The following is a 21,335-nucleotide window of genomic DNA, read 5'->3' on the forward strand; positions in this document are numbered from 1 at the left end:
AAGTTTCCATACACTTACACGGAACCCAAACTGGCCGCGCAAGTGCGTGCGCAAATTGATTTTGTCCCCCCACACCACACGTGATCACGAAACACAGGTTAAAATATCAAAGCAAACTCTGAACCAACTATATTATTTTGGGGGCGGAATGCTGTTTTTAGCTCCTTTTCTTGCCTGCATTTTCCAGTGACCCTGTTGAAATGTATTTTGATTCTTCTGATTTCACCGCGATTGAGGAGTGACTCCATTATTGAGGAGTGACTCCATTATGCCAATAATATACATGATGGCAGGCTGATTACTGTAATTAGCCAGTCTCTTTCACCTTACAACCAAACCACTCTGGTATGAGATATAAACAATGCATTTACTGAATAAACGCCCATGAAATAAGAAACTGTAATATTATACAACTAAAAATAAACAATACTTTATGCTTTTCTAAACAGCATGGATTAACAGACACCACCTGCAAAAACAGAAGTTGGTCGCCCTTGTATTATTGAGGCACACAGGGAAGGAGGAGAAGGTGTTGAGAAGGGAGCATGGGCAATAATACCACCTTGTCCAGGAGCTGCTCTTGGACCCTGCCCGACATCACCGATACTTCCGGATGAGTGCAGAAGAGATTGAGACTCTTCTGTTTTTTGTTGGCCCAGACCTCACCAAGCAGACGACCAACTACAGGACCCCAATAAAGCCTAAGCAAAGACTAGCTGTCGCTCTAAGGTTAGTTATTGGAAAAGGTTGTATTGTGTAAGCAGGTGCATGGATGTAAAGAAACTCCAGCAAGCTTGTGATCATGATGCTCCACAGATGTAGGCCTTTGTTCCATTCCATCTAGGAAGCACATTACCAGTTATAGTGTCTTCATTATACTCAAGGTACGTAAGACACACTGTTCTTTGTTTAGACTTATTTATTATTATTCAAGGTGACAAACAGTCACAACATGGCATGGTGAACATGTAGGTGACATTAACAGTTACAGTAAGGCATGGTGCACCTGTTGTAGGTGACATTAACAGTCTCATAAAGGCGTGGTTTACCTGTTGTAGGTGACATTAACAGTCACATCAAGACATGGTGAACATGTAGGTGACATTAACGGTCACATCAAGGCATGTAAACAAATACGGCATATCCCTCCCAATAACAATATAAATAGCAAAAAAAACAATTAAAAAAAGTTAAATGCAAGGTGCAATGCATATATAACTGCAACAACAAAGTGCAAATAGTGCATACATAAATGTTTCCCTTTTTAAAGCACTAAAACAGAACATGGGCCTAAGTATGCGCAGGGCTGGGTTCTGCCTTTTCGGAGATGATTATTGATGTGACTGGGAGTCTCTGTCCTAGCTCTCTTGACAGAATGTACTGTCATCCCAGCTATATGTTGGTGTCCTAGCTCTCTTGAGAGAATGTACTGAATGTACTGTCATCCCAGCTATATGTTGGAGACCTAGGTTCTGGTGAGTATTGATCCCTGGGCTCATCGTACATGATTGGCTGCAGTCCACCTCTTCCGTGCGGAGTACTTGCGGGCCGTGGTGGTGGCAGTGGTGTTGCCTGCTGGTCATCCCAGTTACAGTGCCTTTCGAAAGTATTCGGCCCCCTTGAACTTTGCGACCTTTTTCCACATTTCAGGTGTTAGCAATTGGATATGTAGATGGGTGAGCCGGTCAAGGATCGATTCAGACTAAGTGGTAAATTTTATGACAAGTAAACAGTTTATTCAGAGTGAAAATATGTATTACAACGTAATTACGGCTCTTCCGTTAGTTCGTGTAGAACGGCAGGCAGAGAGAGCGTAAACAGTCAGCACAGCTCTTATATACGTCACAGAAAGTAGGTTGACCCTAGGAAGATCGGATCTCCGGATTGGTTCAGCTGGTTGTAGTCTGTAGTCTTCCGCCATTGGCTCAGTTGTCTGTCCATCATCGTAGGATCTTCTTCGGGCACACAGTGTTCGGTTAAAAATAAAAGGAGATTATGTGTGTAATGTGGGAGCTATCCTGTAGGGGACCCCACAGGCTTTACTGTGAGTTGTAGCCATGTAATTAGCAGTAAGTTAGTCACCTGCATACGAAATAGCAATTCCTTACACAGGCTTCAAACATAAAGATATAAAACTGTATTTTTTTGTGAAGAATCAACAAGTGGGACACAATCATGAAGTGAAACAACATTTATTGGATATTTCAAACTTTTTTAACAAATCAAAAACTGAAAAATTGGGCGTGCAAAATTATTCAGCCCCTTTACTTTCAGTGCAGCAAACTCTCTCCAGAAGTTCAGTGAGGATCTCTGAATGATCCAATGTTGACCTAAATGACTAATGATGATAAATACAATCCACCTGTGTGTAATCAAGTCTCCGTATAAATGCACCTGCACTGTGATATTCCCAGAGGTCCGTTAAAAGTGCAGAGAGCATTATGAAGAACAAGGAACACGCCAGGCAGGTCCGAGATACTGTTGTGAAGTTTCAAGCCGGATTTGGATACAAAAGTATTTCCCAAGCTTTAAACATCCCAAGGAGCACTGTGCAAGTGATAATATTGAAATGGATGGAGTATCAGACCACTGCAAATCTACCAAGACCTGCCCGTCCCTCTAAACTTTCAGCTCATACAAGGAGAAGACTGATCAGAGATGCAGCCAAGAGGCCCATAATCACTCTGGATGACCTGCAGAGATCTACAGCTGAGGTGGGACACTCTGTCCATAGGACAACAATCAGTCGTATTGCACAAATCTGGCCTTTATGGAAGAGTGGCAAGAAGAAAGCCATTTCTTAAAGATATCCATAAAAAGTGTCGTTTAAAATTTGCCACAAGCCACCTGGGAGACACACCAAACATGTGGAAGGTGCTCTGGTCAGATGAAACCAAAATTGAACTTTTTGGCAACAATGCAAAATGTTATGTTTGGCGTAAAAGCAACACAGCTCATCACCCTGAACACACCATCCCCACTGTCAAACATGGTGGTGGCAGCATCATGGTTTGGGCCTGCTTTTCTTCAGCAGGGACAGGGAAGATGGTTAAAATTGATGGGAAGATGGATGGAGCCAAATACAGGACCATTCTGGAAGACAACCTGATGGAGTCTGCAAAAGACCTGAGACTGGGACGGAGATTTGTCTTCCAACAAGACAATGATCCAAAACATAAAGCAAAATCTACAATGGAATGGTAAACATATCCAGGTGTTAGAATGGTCAAAGTCCAGACCTGAATCCAATCGAGAATCTGTGGAAAGAACTGAAAACTGCTGTTCACAAATGCTCTCCATCCAACCTCACTGAGTTCGAGCTGTTTTGCAAGGAGGAATGGGAAAAAAATTCAGTCTCTCGATGTGCAAAACTGATAGAGACATACCCCAAGCGACTTACAGCTGTAATCGCAGCAAAAGGTGGCGCTACAAAGTATTAACTTAAGGGGGCTGAATAATTTTGCACGCCCAATTTTTCAGTTTTTGATTTGTTAAAAAAGTTTGAAATATCCAATAAATGTCGTTCCACTTCATGATTGTGTCCCACATGTTGTTGATTCTTCACAAAAAAATACCGCAACCCTAACACCATTCTTTCAGTAACTAAAGAGAGACGCATTAGCGCCTGCCTGAGTAGCAACGTCCTACAGCACATTGTCTTAGCGAATTAAGTTAGGAATGGGTAAAAAGGCTCTAAATACTTTTCTGTTTGGGATTTCAAAATTCGGACATATGAGCAGTGTAAAATAGACATTTTCAGGGAAGGGGTAGATTTTTTAAATGTATTTATAAAATAAAACGTCAGGGGCGGTTGGCCTATGAAGGTTCTAGTGTTAAGTAGTACTTCAAAGTATTTTTACTTAGTTAATTTACACCACTGCCAACACTGGAGACATTCTTCAGCAAAGATACTAGGATGGAAGCAAATGTAAGTAATTATAACGTCATAATGAATAGTGCAAATATGTTAGTTAATGTAGAGACAAATGACTATGCATATTTTTTTGGGCATCAAATCAAATCAAATTAATTTATATTAGCCCTTCGTACATCAGCTGATATCTCAAAGTGCTGTACAGAACCCCAGCCTAAAACCCCAAACAGCAAGCAATGCAGGTGTAGAAGCACGGTACGGTTGTCAAGTTAATTTAGGAAAATCGCTATAAGCAAGCTAACTTTAGGGGTGTTTTGACATAAGTATGACACTTTAATTAGTGTTTAATGATTTAGGGACTCCTGAGAAAACCAGCAAACCAGGTTGTCGTCTTGTGAAAAAGTGGATGTAAAGAATCTAGCTAATGTTGGGCGATGACCAATCACAGGGGTTGGTGTAGGGTCCTGCTAGAATGTGTAAAGTTTAGTTCCATCAATCAATGTTTGTTGTTTCTACGTGAGTCCATCGCTAGCTTTAACCAGAAGAATGGAGGAGAAATTGATTATTGCTGTGTTGGGGTTCCCAGAACTCTATGATGTGACTGACTTTTAAGTAGAAACAAAAAAATAAAAATGCAGAGTGAAGGAAATGTGGCAGAAGTCATTGGTGTCCCTGGTGGGTTTCATATATTAAATATATATTAAATATAATGTCAATATTAGCTAGCTATAAACCTTCCCAGAAAACATGACTGAGCTTTGGGGCTGAGATAGCCCAAAATCAGCCATCAGCGGCCACTCGCGGTCGAGAACATTCCAGGATTGATCCCGCAACTCAGTGAAGATGTACGAGCCGTGTTTAAATGTGAATGGTTTTTAATGAGGGAATGGTCGACTTCACAAACTGACAGGTAAGCAATCGGCTTAGCCATAACATTTGTTAACATGAATTGTTTTGCGATTTTTTAAAAACTCAGTAAACGTGTAAGCTACCTAGACTAAATGGTTTGAATATTTTACCGATGGTCACATTGTTTGTCTGGCCAACAAAACTAATTTAGCAAGAGCTAGAAGTTATTTAATGTTGACTTTGTAGTCGTTGTACAAAAGTAAGTCTTATCAGCAAATTCGCTGTTTCAACGCAAAAATATGTATTTTAAAGTTAAACCGCCACCATAGGTCAAATCTTTCACTTACCCAAGGTTAACTTTTGTTTATAGCCATTATGATGTTAGCTTAGGTTAGCGCATTAGCCACGCTAGCTCACATTTAGCATAAACATATTACAAAGTATAAATTGACTAAGATCACTTTAATATCTAAGTCGTTAGCTAAGTAACATCTATTAAAGGGAGCATAACTAACTTGAGATGAAAATGTGCAAGGGAGTAAGCTTATACATCTATGTACTAGGTTGCTATTTTAAGGTTACTGGTTTTGGACTAACATTACCACAGTCTAGCATCTAGATGTGTGCACTTCTAACTCAAAACTTTTCTCTGGTGATATTCAATAGTTAGCTAGCTAATATGGATACAGTAAAATTGTAAATTTAATGTGTAACTGCCTAACTTTTGCAAGACAAGTAACTTTAATCTATCAAATGATGTGTCCATAATTTAGCTGTACCATATCCCATATACTTAACCCACATTCTTCACTTCAAGTATATGGTTCAAGTCTTTTTTCCCACTGATTTGCTTAAACCTACACTGAACAAAAAGCCTCAGAGCAAAGGTCAGTCAACCTCTGAATTTAGTCAGTTTATCTGTAGCATAATTGACTTGTAGTAGTAGTGGCTGTTGTAAGGAATTGCTATTTCGTATGCAGGTGACTAACTTACTGCTAATTACATGGCTACAACTCACAGTAAAGCCTGTGGGGTCCCCTACAGGATAGCTCCCACATTACACACATAATCTCCTTTGTAACCGAACACTGTGTGCCCGAAGAAGATTCTACGATGACGGACAGACAACTGAGCCAATGGCGGAAGACTACAGACTACAACCTGCTGAACCAATCCGAAGATCCGATCTTCCTAGAGTCAACCTACTTCCTGTGACGTATATAAGGGCTGTGCTGACTGTTTACGCTCTCTCTACCTGCCGTTCCACACGAACTAACGGAAGAGCCGTAATTACGCTGTACTACATATTTTCACTCTGAATAAACTGTTTACTTGTCATAAAATTTACCACTTAGTCTGAATCGATCCTTGACCGGCTCACCCATCTACATATCCAATTGCTAACACTGTCCAAAGGCAGTTAGGTCTGGCAGAAGTTATTGGACGAAACAAAAGCGCACATTAAGAATACTCCAATCGTTTGCCAATTCATCATCTTCACTAGAGGATATTAATGATTCTCAAGTGTTAGAAGACGTTCATCCGGAATAGAATCTCCATGAGGAGCCTAATCATGAAGAAGATGATGTATATCTGCACTGCTTAATTGATGATATTGGGAATTTTCCAGAACGGGTGTGACGTGACATCTTAGATTAAAATAAGTTAACTTTGTGTGTCTAGGTCATTAGGCACCATTAGGCATGCACCTGTCTTGGGAGTGGGCATGCCTGTTTATTTTTGTACCATTGCTATGGCCTAATATTTACTGTTGCAATGGTTACACCTATTGGGAATTTTCCAATACATGTGTGTCCATTATACATCTTAAGATAAATCAGCAGAATAAGTGCACTCTATATGTGTGTCTAGGTCATTAGACACCATTAGACATGGACCTGTGTTACGAATCCCTTTTGGCCCGACAGTCTAGGGGGGATGGTAATGAGACCCGTAACATAACTCATGCAAATTATTATGGTGACAAAGTAAACGTGTGAACGAAATAACCACGACAACAGAAATCTACCGTCAAACTCCAGGTTTATTTATAAACACACGGTAATGGGGGGAGCAGGAAAAGGGGCTGAGCTGGACCCAAGAAAAGAAACAATAAGTATTCAAAAACACCCCTAAGCTAGGCTAGCCTACTTTAACAACAGCTAACTAACTAACCAAAAATACAGTGGGTGGTCCGCCCAGTTCTAACTAGTGTATTTAACAAAGTTCACCTACGGGTAGTGTATGCCCATGGGCGACTTGTCTTGGTTTCCCCTTTTCCCACCAGCAACAAACAAACACCATAACCAAAAACAATACTCACAGGTGATGACAAAGTGCTATGGAGGTGCTTTAAACAAAAGAGAGGTTAAGACACAAAGCGAGAGTGAAACACAGAGACCTACAGACATGGCATTTACAGAGAGATTCAGCTAGAGATTCAGCTAGAGATTGAGCTAGAGATTGCTTTAGAGCAAACAAATGATGGGGTTTTTAAACCATGGGGAAGGAACTGTGATAGGGTAGGAAATAGGAGGAGGTGTGTCTTCTGATTGATGATTGATTCGGGAGTGATGGTTTTCACCTGTGAGGGGAGAAGGAGAGAAAAGAAACACACACAGGATACACACACACACAGGATAACTGTATCCGTAACAACCTGTCTTGGGAGTGGGCATGTCTGTTTATTCTTGTACCATTGCTATGGCCTAATGTTTCTATGCCCTAATGTAAAACCAAACTAAAATTAGTGCAAGGCAAAAAGATATTGGTGGCTAAATGCCAGATGGGATGAATTATTAACATAAAAAGAGTTACTATGTGTGTGATGTAAGGATGAAACCTGTATAAAAAGTGTGCCAAGGCTCGGCATCTGTTACTTTGTAATAAAGTATATTTGAAATCACCAGTTCCATTATTTGAGAAATATTATTGACTGAATATTTCCACGACAATGAAAATCTTGTTGGTGATGATAGTGATGAAGAATGTGTGATCGAGGGATACATGGAGTACTTGCTTCGATGCTACCTGAAAACCTAAGAACTACTAAAACAGTCATTTTGCCAGACAGTATAGGCAGCAGCTCTATAGAGATGAGATGACTTGGAACTAAATAGTCTTCAAATAAAACAACATATTTTAAAATAAAATGTGAATAACTTGGAGCGAGCAGTCGCATCCGCACTTCGGTCTGCACTTCGGTCTGCAGGTAGTATAACTTTTCATTACATTTCATTATAGTACAACGGTTTGATTTGTCTAATCTTAGCAATTTCTTCTTAGCTAGCTACATAGCCGTCTTTGTATCAAAGATAATTGCGTAATTATCGTATTTCGTCGTCCTAACGTATCTGCCCAGCAGCTAGCCAGCTAGCTAACGCCCACCGTCTACATAGCTAGCTACATAGCCGTCTCTGTATCAAAGATAATTGTGTAGATAATTGTGTAGTCTAGAGCGATTTTCTAGGTTACCTAGCCAGCTATTGTCGTTCTTTTAACGCAACATAACGTAATCAACACTGCTAGCTAGCTAGCCAGCTAGCCCCTGAATCAACAACGCAGCCAGCTATTTGTCGTCCTTAACGTAGGAGACACTGCTAGCTAGCCAACAGCTAGCCAACGTCTACCGATTAGAACTCAACAACCCGGTCGCATTCCGCCTCGCTCCACAGGTAGTATCACATTTTCATTTCATTTCATTACAGTACAACGGTTTGATTTGTTTGATCGTAGCTAGCTACATAGCTAGCTACATAGCCATCACTGTATCAAAGATAATTGTGTAGTCTAGAGCGATTTTCTAGGTTACCTAGCCAGCTATTGTCGTTCTTTTAACGCAACGTAACGTAATCAACACTGCTAGCTAGCCAGCTAGCCCCCGAATCAACAACGCAGCCACTGCCAGCTAGCCTACAAAGTCAACAACGCAGCCACTGCCAGCTAGCCTACTTCAGCAGTACTGTATCATTTTTAATCATTTTAGTCAATAAGATTCTTGCTACGTAAGCTCAACTTTCTGAACATTCGAGACGTGTAGTCCACTTGTCATTCCAATCTCCTTTGCATTAGCGTAGCCTCTTCTGTAGCCTGTCAACTATGTGTCTGTCTATCCCTGTTCTCTCCTCTCTGCACAGACCATACAAACGCTCCACACCGCGTGGCCGCGGCCACCCTAATCTGGTGGTCCCAGCGCGCACGACCCACGTGGAGTTCCAGGTCTCCGGTAGCCTCTGGAACTGCCGATCTGCGGCCAACAAGGCAGAGTTCATCTCAGCCTATGCCTCCCTCCAGTCCCTCGACTTCTTGGCACTGACGGAAACATGGATCACCACAGATAACACTGCTACTCCTACTGCTCTCTCTTCGTCCGCCCACGTGTTCTCGCACACCCCGAGAGCTTCTGGTCAGCGGGGTGGTGGCACCGGGATCCTCATCTCTCCCAAGTGGTCATTCTCTCTTTCTCCCCTTACCCATCTGTCTATCGCCTCCTTTGAATTCCATGCTGTCACAGTTACCAGCCCTTTCAAGCTTAACATCCTTATCATTTATCGCCCTCCAGGTTCCCTCGGAGAGTTCATCAATGAGCTTGATGCCTTGATAAGCTCCTTTCCTGAGGACGGCTCACCTCTCACAGTTCTGGGCGACTTTAACCTCCCCACGTCTACCTTTGACTCTTTCCTCTCTGCCTCCTTCTTTCCACTCCTCTCCTCTTTGACCTCTCCCTCTCACCTTCCCCCTACTCACAAGGCAGGCAATACGCTCGACCTCATCTTTACTCGATGCTGTTCTTCCACTAACCTCATTGCAACTCCCCCCAAGTCTCCGACCACTACCTTGTATCCTTTTCCCTCTCGCTCTCATCCAACACTTCCCACACTGCCCCTACTCGGATGGTATCGCGCCGTCCCAACCTTCGCTCTCTCTCCCCCGCTACTCTCTCCTCTTCCATCCTATCATCTCTTCCCTCTGCTCAAACCTTCTCCAACCTATCTCCTGATTCTGCCTCCTTAACCCTCCTCTCCTCCCTTTCTGCATCCTTTGACTCTCTATGTCCCCTATCCTCCAGGCCGGCTCGGTCCTCCCCTCCCGCTCCGTGGCTCGACGACTCATTGCGAGCTCACAGAACAGGGCTCCGGGCAGCCGAGCGGAAATGGAGGAAAACTCGCCTCCTGCGGACCTGGCATCCTTTCACTCCCTCCTCTCTACATTTTCCTCTTCTTGTCGCTGCTGCTAAAGCCACTTTCTACCACTCTAAATTCCAAGCATCTGCCTCTAACCCTAGGAAGCTCTTTGCCACCTTCTCCTCCCTCCTGAATCCCCCTCCCCCTCCTCCCTCTCTGCAGATGACTTCGTCAACCATTTTGAAAAGAAGGTCGACGACATCCGATCCTCGTTTGCTAAGTCAAACGACACCGCTGGTTCTGCTCACACTGCCCTACCCTGTGCTCTGACCTCTTTCTCCCTCTCTCTCCAGATGAAATCTCGCGTCTTGTGACGGCCGGCCGCCCAACAACCTGCCCGCTTGACCCTATCCCCTCCTCTCTTCTCCAGACCATTTCCGGAGACCTTCTCCCTTACCTCACCTCGCTCATCAACTCATCCCTGACCGCTGGCTACGTCCCTTCCGTCTTCAAGAGAGCGAGAGTTGCACCCTTCTGAAAAAACCTACACTCGATCCCTCCGATGTCAACAACTACAGACCAGTATCCCTTCTTTCTTTTCTCTCCAAAACCCTTGAACGTGCCGTCCTTGGCCAGCTCTCCCGCTATCTCTCTCAGAATGACCTTCTTGATCCAAATCAGTCAGGTTTCAAGACTAGTCATTCAACTGAGACTGCTCTTCTCTGTATCACGGAGGCGCTCCCGCACCTCTAAAGCTAACTCTCTCTCCTCTGCTCTCATCCTTCTAGACCTATCGGCTGCCTTCGATACTGTGAACCATCAGATCCTCCTCTCCACCCTCTCCGAGTTGGGCATCTCCGGCGCGGCCCACGCTTGGATTGCGTCCTACCTGACAGGTCGCTCCTACCAGGTGGCGTGGCGAGAATCCGTCTCCTCACCACGTGCTCTCACCACTGGTGTCCCCCAGGGCTCTGTTCTAGGCCCTCTCCTATTCTCGCTATACACCAAGTCACTTGGCTCTGTCATAACCTCACATGGTCTCTCCTATCATTGCTATGCAGATGACACACAATTAATCTTCTCCTTTCCCCCTTCTGATGACCAGGTGGCGAATCGCATCTCTGCATGTCTGGCAGACATATCAGTGTGGATGACGGATCACCACCTCAAGCTGAACCTCGGCAAGACGGAGCTGCTCTTCCTCCCGGGGAAGGACTGCCCGTTCCATGATCTCGCCATCACGGTTGACAACTCCACTGTGTCCTCCTCCCAGAGCGCTAAGAACCTTGGCGTGATCCTGGACAACACCCTGTCGTTCTCAACTAACATCAAGGCGGTGGCCCGTTCCTGTAGGTTCATGCTCTACAACATCCGCAGAGTACGACCCTGCCTCACACAGGAAGCGGCGCAGGTCCTAATCCAGGCACTTGTCATCTCCCGTCTGGATTACTGCAACTCGCTGTTGGCTGGGCTCCCTGCCTGTGCCATTAAACCCCTACAACTCATCCAGAACGCCGCAGCCCGTCTGGTGTTCAACCTTCCCAAGTTCTCTCACGTCACCCCGCTCCTCCGCTCTCTCCACTGGCTTCCAGTTGAAGCTCGCATCCGCTACAAGACCATGGTGCTTGCCTACGGAGCTGTGAGGGGAACGGCACCTCAGTACCTCCAGGCTCTGATCAGGCCCTACACCCAAACAAGGGCACTGCGTTCATCCACCTCTGGCCTGCTCGCCTCCCTACCACTGAGGAAGTACAGTTCCCGCGCAGCCCAGTCAAAATCCAAATCGACCAAAGCAAGCTTGTACTGTCCTACAAATGGAAAAAATAGAATCCAACATTCAAACCATTAAGGTTGCCGAGTATTTCTATTTTGGTCAGAGGTGGAAGTAATGAATTAAAGGCTACTCACGGTCCTGTAATTGAGTAGCTTTTCTGTGTACTTGTATTTGTTTGAGTATTTTTCAAAGGATGTACTTTTACAGTAAAAAAGTACTTAAAACCATTTGTTACAGAGTACAATCTAGAAAAAGGATACACATCATGGCAAGCACATAAAGTTTGCGCCTTTTGTAGCAGCTAGAACTGTCCTACATCGTGGAGCTCCGCCCCATAGGGGAGCTCTGCTCCTGTTGGTTTACCCCGCTGCCTAGGCAACTAATAGCCTGAGGTGTCCCTATATAAGGAGACGCTTCCCCTCAATCAGCCTCCCATTATCTTCAGCGACAGGACTGGACTGAAGAAGCCTAGAAGAGAAGAGATCTCAGGACGAACCAGTCGTCGATATCCTGTTGTTGACGTCGTCCTTCAATGAGCACACCTTTTCCACCCCCAAAAGCTGTTTTAAGAGCTCAGTGTTGCTGCTCCACTATGGCGGCTTTGGACCAGCACAAACTATGTTTTGTGTGCTTAGGTTCAAAGCACGCTAGGGGCGGCCTCACAGATCCCCCGGAATGCTCTAGCTGTTCACTCCTTTCTTTAAAGGAGAGGAAACAGCGATGGGCATTTTTCAGTGAGGATTTTGTAAGGAAGTGCTATTTCTTACGCAAATGACCAGCTTACTGCTATTACATTGCTATAACTGAGACAACGTATTTTCACAGTAAAACATGTTAGGTCCCATACAGGATAGCTCCCACACACAGCACACACACATACTAACTGCCGAGGACACACAGATAAGACACCCACACATTGCGAGGAGACACAGCCTTGACTTGCCGAGACAAGAACGCACACACACATACACACACGCATTGCGAGGACACACAAACTTGCCAAGACACATACACACACTCATTCCCTCTCCTGGGGATGGACTCCAAAGACAAAGAACTCTTCCAAACTGCCAATGGGACGTCGACACCAGTCTGGAGGGAACTGCCAATCAACTACCAGCAACCTACCAGAGGCCAGATCTACCAGAATCTACCTACGTCATACCCATGAATAAAATGACTGCACACAATGTATTCGGGGCTCTTGTCTGAAGGTTCCCTAAGGACTGGACGAACGAGAGTCCGTGCACGCTATGCCAGATATCTCTACACTATAAAATAAACTGTCTTTACTATATCTGATCCACCTTGTCCAGTGTTTCAACTTGTCTCCTGTATCGATTCATCAACAATTTCCCTCTAGAGGACGACATGTCTATGATATACTCAGACTCTGAGGCGTCATATGATGACGGCTCCTCTAGAGAGGATGAGGATGTTGGGAAGTGTCAAGGTTTTGCTCCGAAAGAATCCAGTCTACTGACCGAGGCTGAAAAGACCCCCCTCCCTAGGGAGAGAGCATTTTCTCATCCTTATGCGAGGAGGAGATGGGCTCTGAATTTTCAACAGCCTCCTCCTATGCAGTGGCCTCTCTGCACTCTGATTTTACAGGGCTCATTGAGCGAGCTTACAAGCAGGCTGGAGATTACACTGCCCTCCATTCCGGAAGTGGATTTGATGGTGGGCGGCCCCTATTCCAGACCAAGACGGGCAGCGGTACTTTTGGCACCGACCATGCCCTCGCTCGTCAAATATGTGGAGGGTGCATGGGAAACGCTTTTGACGGCCAGAGCGCTGGTAAAGGCGTATATCCCATTCACTAACGTTGACTGAGAACGGCCTCGAGAGATCCCGAGGCCGCACTAGCACCACCTCGTGCCAGGTTTGAGCACTTGGCCGTCTGCCAAGAGACCCACATTACCGACGACTAAGGACCACCTCACAGCAGAGCTGGCTGAGAAGTCCTTTGTTCTCTAAGTACACAAGCTGTAGCAGCAGCTAATAATATTGCCCTCTTGGCAGCCTCTCTTCCTCTCACCACTCTGTGTGCAAAGCAGCCCATTGCGGAGCTGAGCACACACAGAGGGACATGTGAGTGGGAATGACGAGAGGAAAGCAAGACGGATGCTCGTAACGAGCCGTCATGCTATAACTCATAACCCAAAACTACACACACTGAGGAGTGAAGTAGATAGGGGTTTTAATAGCAGCATGCGTACACAGCCCCATAGTGGGCTGATGAAGCAGTCACTGTTGGAAGACGGCGCACTAATTCAGGCCGGCGCCTCAATTAGTGTAGCGTAGACCCGTGTTGAGTTCACGGAGGGCTGGAACCACAAGGTTACATGTATAACCGAAGTGTCGGCGCCCCCGATTCTCACAGAACGCGTTAGTGTTCCCTCCCCCTTTCAAAGGGGGCCCACCTCGGGCTGTCCCACTACTTCAGTGTTGGGAGACAGCGGTGGCTTGGGCCATAGAGGAATACAGGTCCTTCCTACTGTCTGTACAACAGCTTCGTGGCTCTCCCGCTCTCAGAACACTGGCAGCGAACCCTCTCCTCCTGGCTAAGTCGGACGTTGGAGAAGGGTTATGCCATTCAATTCCATCGAACCCCACCCCCGTTCTCGGGTGTGGTGGAGACGGTGATGAAGATGCCAGAAAAAGTAGCCGCTCTTGTGAAAGAGATTACGAAACTTTTGGCGAAAGAGGCGGTCACAGTAGTTAAAAATGACGGGGGGAATGAGGCCCGATATTGGATTTACGCACACTCAACAAGAGCGTAGCCAAACGGCCTTTCCGAATGCTCACGACAAAACGTCTACTGGAATGTATTCACAACAGATACTTTTGTGCAAGCATAGATCTAAAGGACGCATACTTTCATGTACCGGTACTTCGCGTCACAGGAAGTGTCGTTTCGCCTTTCAAGGGGTGGCGTACGAGTACGCGAGAATGCCATTCGGGTACGCTCTGGTACCTCGCACGTTTTCCAAATGTGTGGAGAAGGCATTGGAGCTGTTGTGCCGTCAAGGGATAAGGCTATTAGCCTACCTAGACGACCTACTGGTTTTGGCCCCGTCAGCAGAGCTGGCGATCACACACACAACACAGACAGTGATTCACCTCACACGTCTGGGGTTCGCTGTGAATTGGAAAAAGAGTGCGCCTTGGCCCAGTCAGCAGATTGTCTATCTGGGGTTACAGATAGATACTGACTATGAGGGCGCGTATTTCGGATCCTCGACGGGCTGCCTTGTTAGCCCTGAGAAAGTTTTATCCAAATCACATGGTGACAGTTGATTCCGTCATGACACTTTTGGGTCTCATGTCGTCTGCCCACTCCATGGTTCCGCTGGGACTTTGCATATGCGCAAAACACAGCGAAGGTTTGCTCAACTACGACTGGACCCAGTGAGGCACCGTCGTCTCGCTCAGAGCGGATCTGAACTATTGGAGAGACCCCATGCGTAATGGCACAAGGGGTCGCAATAGGCAGAGTGTCATCCTACGTTCCAGTGTTCACAGATGCTTGTCTGACTGGATGGGGAGGGACATGTCAGGCTCGGGCAGGCGGAGGCGTGTGGTCCCAATCGGGACGCCACATCAACCTCCTGGAATTGGAAACGGTTCTGACCTACTTCATGTCCACCCTACGGGGACACGACCTGCTGGTCTGGTCAGACAACAGAACGACATTAGCCTATATAAATCACCAAGGGGAGTCAGGTCTCCCGCACTCCACCGGTTGGCAAAGGAATTGTGGCTGTGGGCTCACGAGCACCTTCGCTTGTTGACAGCAAGCTCTTTTTTAACAGAAGAGAGAGAGACGTGCAAACATGACCTTTGTTTGACACTGTCAATACAACAGGGAATGTCTAGACTGCCACCAGTGTGTCATTTATTTTACTAGGCAAGTCAGTTAAGAACAAATTCTTATTTTCAATGACGGCCTAGGAACAGTGGGTTAACTGCCTGTTCAGGGGCAGAACGACAGATTTGTACCTTGCCAGCTCGGGGATTTGAACTTGCAACCTTTCGGTTACTGGCCCAACGCTCTAACCACTAGGCTACTCTGCCGTGCTGGGAAACAGCACTGTAACCTAGTGTTACTTGACTATTATTCCGGTCACTAAAGTTGAGGGAATATTGAGGCATCCTATATCTGCTGAGGCAGAATAGTGGGCCTATATTATATCGTCTGCCCACAAATCATTGGCTCTGCCTATGGATTGAGTGTGGTGGGTTACACTGAGAAAGCAGTGAGCATGTCTTCTAAATTGGTTCAGCCTGTACTCTGACGTTAAGGCTAGAATTAAGGCGGGAAAACACAGGATTAATGGGCAGGGTTTCCATCAGGTCAATTTTTTTCCTTTATTAGAAGGACTACAGGACATGACTCCTGGCTGAATGGCACAGTTGAGTCATGTGTTATATCTTGCTGAGGCTGCACTTGGCACAGAACCCGTAGAGCCACAGAAATAGTCCTAATGGACAGACATGTTTTCGACTAAGACAGGTGCATGCATGTAGGACCCTAGCAACAGTCTTTGGTACCTTAGAGAAATAACCAGACATGTCATCCTGCTAACTCCTCTGAAAGGGACACCCATGTTTTGGAAAAGACCCAAGAGGTGTAACCATAGCAACAATACATAGTAGGCCATAACACAGTTACAGGAATAACCAGTCGTGCCCAAACCCCCCAGACAGGTGCATGTCTAATATTGTCAAATGACCCAGAGCACATAGAGCGCGCCCATCTTACTAACTCTTCTACAATTAATAATTGACACACATGGTCTGGAAAATTCTCAATAACTTGAACCTCAAGGACTAGGCTGATACTGTGCTGTTACGTATCTACACAGACAGCCTTCGAGACAAAGTAGTTCCAGTGTTCTCTCTCTCCACCTTTCTGTCCCTACTCTTTCTCCATTGACCTCTACTGTGTAGCAACATCTCAGATTTGCTTGTGCTCCCCTTTCTCTCTTTCACCCGTCTTGTCTGACGCTTCGATCACACCGACAGCGTCATTGCATTTTGGTACACCAGAATTACATTAATTTCCAATAAAACGCTGCATTTGCCTTGCAGCTTTGCGTTGCAGAAATAGTTGCAGTGCGTTCAGCGTGGTGCATACGCTGGATTTATCGAACATATGCGTCAATCTGTATACGTAGATGGCTTGACAGAAATGGTAGCAAAAGGTGAAAGATGAACTTTTGTTGCAAACATATCCAGATGATGCTGCGTACTATTTTGTGCAATGACGCTGTCGGTGTGTTCGAAGCGAGTGTGTAGTTAGCTCCTCCCATTAGAGTCTCTCAGTCTGTTACGAGTGCAGGTATGGGGGGTGATAAGAGACATGTACAACCGTGTAGCTGCATTGAACGTCTGACTGACATGACATGATACCAATGCCTTACTAACGTCTGCATGACGCCTGTTACCAACGCCTGCGCCACGTGTTAGTGAAAGTCAGAAACATACAATTTTTGCAGTGCAAGCAGCATTCCAACGTAGGTACCTTGAACTATAGTGTAGCTTATGGCTTGTGTATTTCCTGTTATCGCCAATGGCCTAGAAAATATGATGTCCAATCTATAGGTAATCTGTCTTTCCCTCAATACCTCATGGCATGGTATGTTATCTTATCTCACCATATACAGATCTTTATGTTGTTAGCCAATCACAAACTGTGTTGTTACTACTTCCCAGTAGCCTATCAGACAACCGATAAGAGTTGTGCCCACGGCTTTCAGTCAAATAGATGAGTTCATAGATGCTATTCGGCATCCTTGGGATGTCCCTATCTCTATTAAGTATAAATGTAAAATGGTTAAGTTTAGTGTTGGTTTAGGGTAGGGACGTCCCAAGGAATCCCGATAGTGTCATATATATATATATATATGTAAACATTCATACACATAGCTCATATATTATACAGCGCCAAGCCAAACCGCCTGACTCAAGTCATCTTACTTACCCCTGCTAAAATAGGAACGAGCTCACTACCCCCCTAACACTATCCCCTCAGCTCTGTTGTCTTACCACCCCAGGAAACAAAGACATTCCATCGCAAGAACACATACACCCAGCCATAAAACTGACCCCCTCTGTTCTCTTCTTTCACGACCTCCTCTGCTCTCCTGTATCAGATTTCCTGACACACAAATACCTTCTTGCATGAACACACACACCCATCTCAGTCCAGGTCAAAGGGAGCTCAGAGAACAAGACTCTGCTATGCACCAATAGGGCCCGCTCTGGCTAGAGCAAGGCCCGCCTCCAACTCTTTGTGACCAGTCAGAAGACCAAAACGACAAGACTCCACCTACTTTATTATTGTATAAAAATGAATGTAACCTTTGTATAAGGCCTCTTTTTCACCTGACCCCTCATCGGGTTATATGAACTAGATCCGTGCACGATGTAGAACAAGATATCTTTGACCAATAAACGGCCTTTTTGATACACCTGATTCCACTCTGTCCAGCGTCCATGATTTGGTCTCAACTCTCCAATATTTAAACACTAACAATAGTAGTGACCGTTCATTGAGTGAGAGACTGGTAATGGTATTTGAGAGCTCGGCAGTGACACATACATTAATTTGTTAGTCGCGGCAGAAGCGATTTTAGTTTCCTTAGAGAAAAATAATTACCAAGATGTACTTGATCCAAATGAGGAGTAAGTGGGCTATATTTAAGTTGTGATACCGTTAGGAAATATTTAAGCCTACTGTGTTATGGCAAATTTGGTTTATTTGAAAATAATATTTTTTTGTTGATAACGTATTGTCAAAAGATGTAGGCAATATTATTTAGTGAGGAGTTCATGCTATTCGGTAGCCTTGGGATGTCCCTATCTATCAAGTACAAATGTAAAAGGGATAAGTTTAGTGTTAATTTAGGGTTCAGGGTAAGCATGTCTCAAGGAATCCGGATAGCAGTGACTGTTCAGAGTGAGAGAACTGGCACAGTATTCTCAGAGCTAGGCGGCAACACAGGCATTAATTTGTATTTTTGTACAAGTGGCAGAAGCAATTTTCAAGTGTCTGCCCTAGATAGTTTCCTTGGAGAGAATGAAAATAATTACTGCGTCATACTGCGACACACCCTGCGTGCTGCTGCAGCATTCTGTGGCACGTCATTTAATTTGCAGCCATTTCTTCTGTTACTGTAAGTTATTACTAGTTTGACCACCAGAAGGTATCTTTGAGAAGCATTTGATATTATTCCGTATTGGCATTACCAGATATTTGAACCCCTTTTTTTTTGTAAAAACAAAGTATATGGGATAGATTTTAAGAAATTTTGATGAATTAATTTGATTAACTTGTTATGGCAATCCCAATATCGGGATAAGTGTCATCAACAACCGCTGAATAGCATAGCGCTACATTCAATAAATATTACTACAAATATTTATATTCGTGAAATCACAGGTGCAATATAGGAAAACACAGCCTAGCCTTTTGTTAATCCACCTGTCGTGTCAGATTTTGAAATTATGCTTTTCAGCGAAAGCAATCCAAGCGTTTGTGTAAGTTTATCGATTGCATGACAAAACATTAAGTACACTTAGCATCAGGAAGCTTGGTCATGAAAATCAGAAAAGCAATCAAATTAATAGTTTACCTTTGATGATCTTCGGATGTTTTCACTCATGAGACTCCCAGTTACACAACAAATGTTCTGTTTGTTCCATAAAGATGATTTTTATATCCAAAATACCTCAGTTTGTTCGTCGCGTACTGTTCAGAAATCCACAGGAAAGAGCGGTCACAACGCAGACAAATTCCAAATAGTTTCCATAATGTCCACAGAAACATGTCAAAACGTTTTTTTTTTAATAATCAATCCTCAGGTTGTTTTTAAAATATATAATCGATAATATATCAACCGCAAATGTCTTTCACAGTAGGAGAGGGGAAAACAATGGCTGTCCAAACTCTGTTGCGCGAGCAAAACTCATGTGACCACTTGACGCGATGTTATCGTTCTGGCTCATTTTTCTAAATAAAAGCCTGAAACTATGTCTGAAGACTGTTGACACCTTGAGGAAGTGATAGGAAAAGGAATCTGGTTCATATCCCTTTAAATCCAGCAAAGGGAGGCTATGGAACATGGAGTTTTCAAAATAGAAGCCACTTACTGTTTTGATTTTCCTCAGGGTTTCGCCTGCAATATCAGTTCTGACATACTCTCTATCCAATGTTTTCTATCCAATACTAATAAAAATATGCATATATTAGCAACTGAGACTGAAGAGCTGGCCGTTTACAATGGGCACCTTTTCATCCAAGCTACTCAATACTGCCCCTGCAGGCGTAAAGTTAATATTATGGTGTTTCCATTCAGAGAAAAATTGTCAGTTTGTAAATTCAGGCCATTTCACTCTTGGAGCGCACACTGGACGTGCAGGCCGAGGAGTAGGGTTGATTTGAGCGTTCTGGCCTTGCAAGGCAGTCAAGCTTGCCACCGTTTTGAAGTAATCGCAAAAACAACAGGCATTTAGTGCATTTTTCACCCTGCCAGCTCCTGTTAGTTCTATTGAGCACCGTAGCACCAACTCGCCTTCCGAATGTTCTATTCCTAGCGTATTGTTCAACGTCACAATGCCTGCTTCGCTATTGTTGACAATGAGACCTGCTCATGTTGTTTTATATTTAAAATGTAAACAACAATAATAATATTTGAACTCTGGTTTTCCCATTGTTTCCTATGGGGGAAATATAGGCATGTCTGTCTATTTCGCCAAATATCTCGCAATGTGTATATTTAGCTTTTTTTTCAAGTCAGGTGCTAGCTAGTTAGCGGGGTGCGCGCTGATAGCGTTTTAATCGATGACATCACTGAGACCTTGAAGTAGTTGTTCCCCTTGCTCTGCAAGGGCAGTGATGCCAATTTAGCAATTTTGTTGCTAGATTTAGCAACTTTTCAGACTATCCTGGCAACTTTTTTTTTCAAACAGCACCTAGCAACAAATTTAGCTACTTTTAAAAATGTATTTGGAACTTTCAGCAACTTTTGAAATGTGACTCAAACGCTAAAATGCACGCATTTTCCCTCTAAATGACACAAAAACGATTTTCTCTGTCACACACTCAGTCACAACACACGTGCCTGGCTGCAAAAGTGCATTGTGAGTGATGTCAGCAGCAGGCGCCCAGCTCGTGCACAGGCAGCAGCAGGCCAGCAGCAATTTCAGCAAATTGCAAATCATTGTTGGCTGACTGCAGCAGCAGTAGGTTCGACGAGCCAAACCCAATGAATATAGTTGGTCACGAATGTTTGATCTTGTACAGGACTTACAACATCAATCAACATGCCCCAATCAAAAATGTACAGCCAAAAGTACAGAAAAGAGTGGCATAAACATACTGAATTGTAATTGGATGCATTTTACCGCTATATCATACTGTGCTATGATTGGTTAAGACCACCCAAAAGGTTAGGTCATGGTCAGTTTGATCCTGGTTGGCGATAAGTGAACATGCCAGTTATAGCTAGCTAATAAAGAGCTACGTTAAGAAATATCCTGTAGTACTGCATTTTATTATTTTGTACAAAGTGTGCAAAACAAGACATGTTGTCAGAGTAAAAGGTCTTACAATATGGATTTTTCTGGAGTTCCTTCACATCGAATGGACTGGCAGTCTACAAACTTACCCGATGCATGGCAAGTACAAACAGCATGTGGAGCTAATGTT

The sequence above is a fragment of the Oncorhynchus nerka genome, linkage group LG15 (assembly GCF_034236695.1).
Source record: "Oncorhynchus nerka isolate Pitt River linkage group LG15, Oner_Uvic_2.0, whole genome shotgun sequence".
In the NCBI taxonomy this organism is placed as follows: domain Eukaryota; kingdom Metazoa; phylum Chordata; class Actinopteri; order Salmoniformes; family Salmonidae; genus Oncorhynchus; species Oncorhynchus nerka.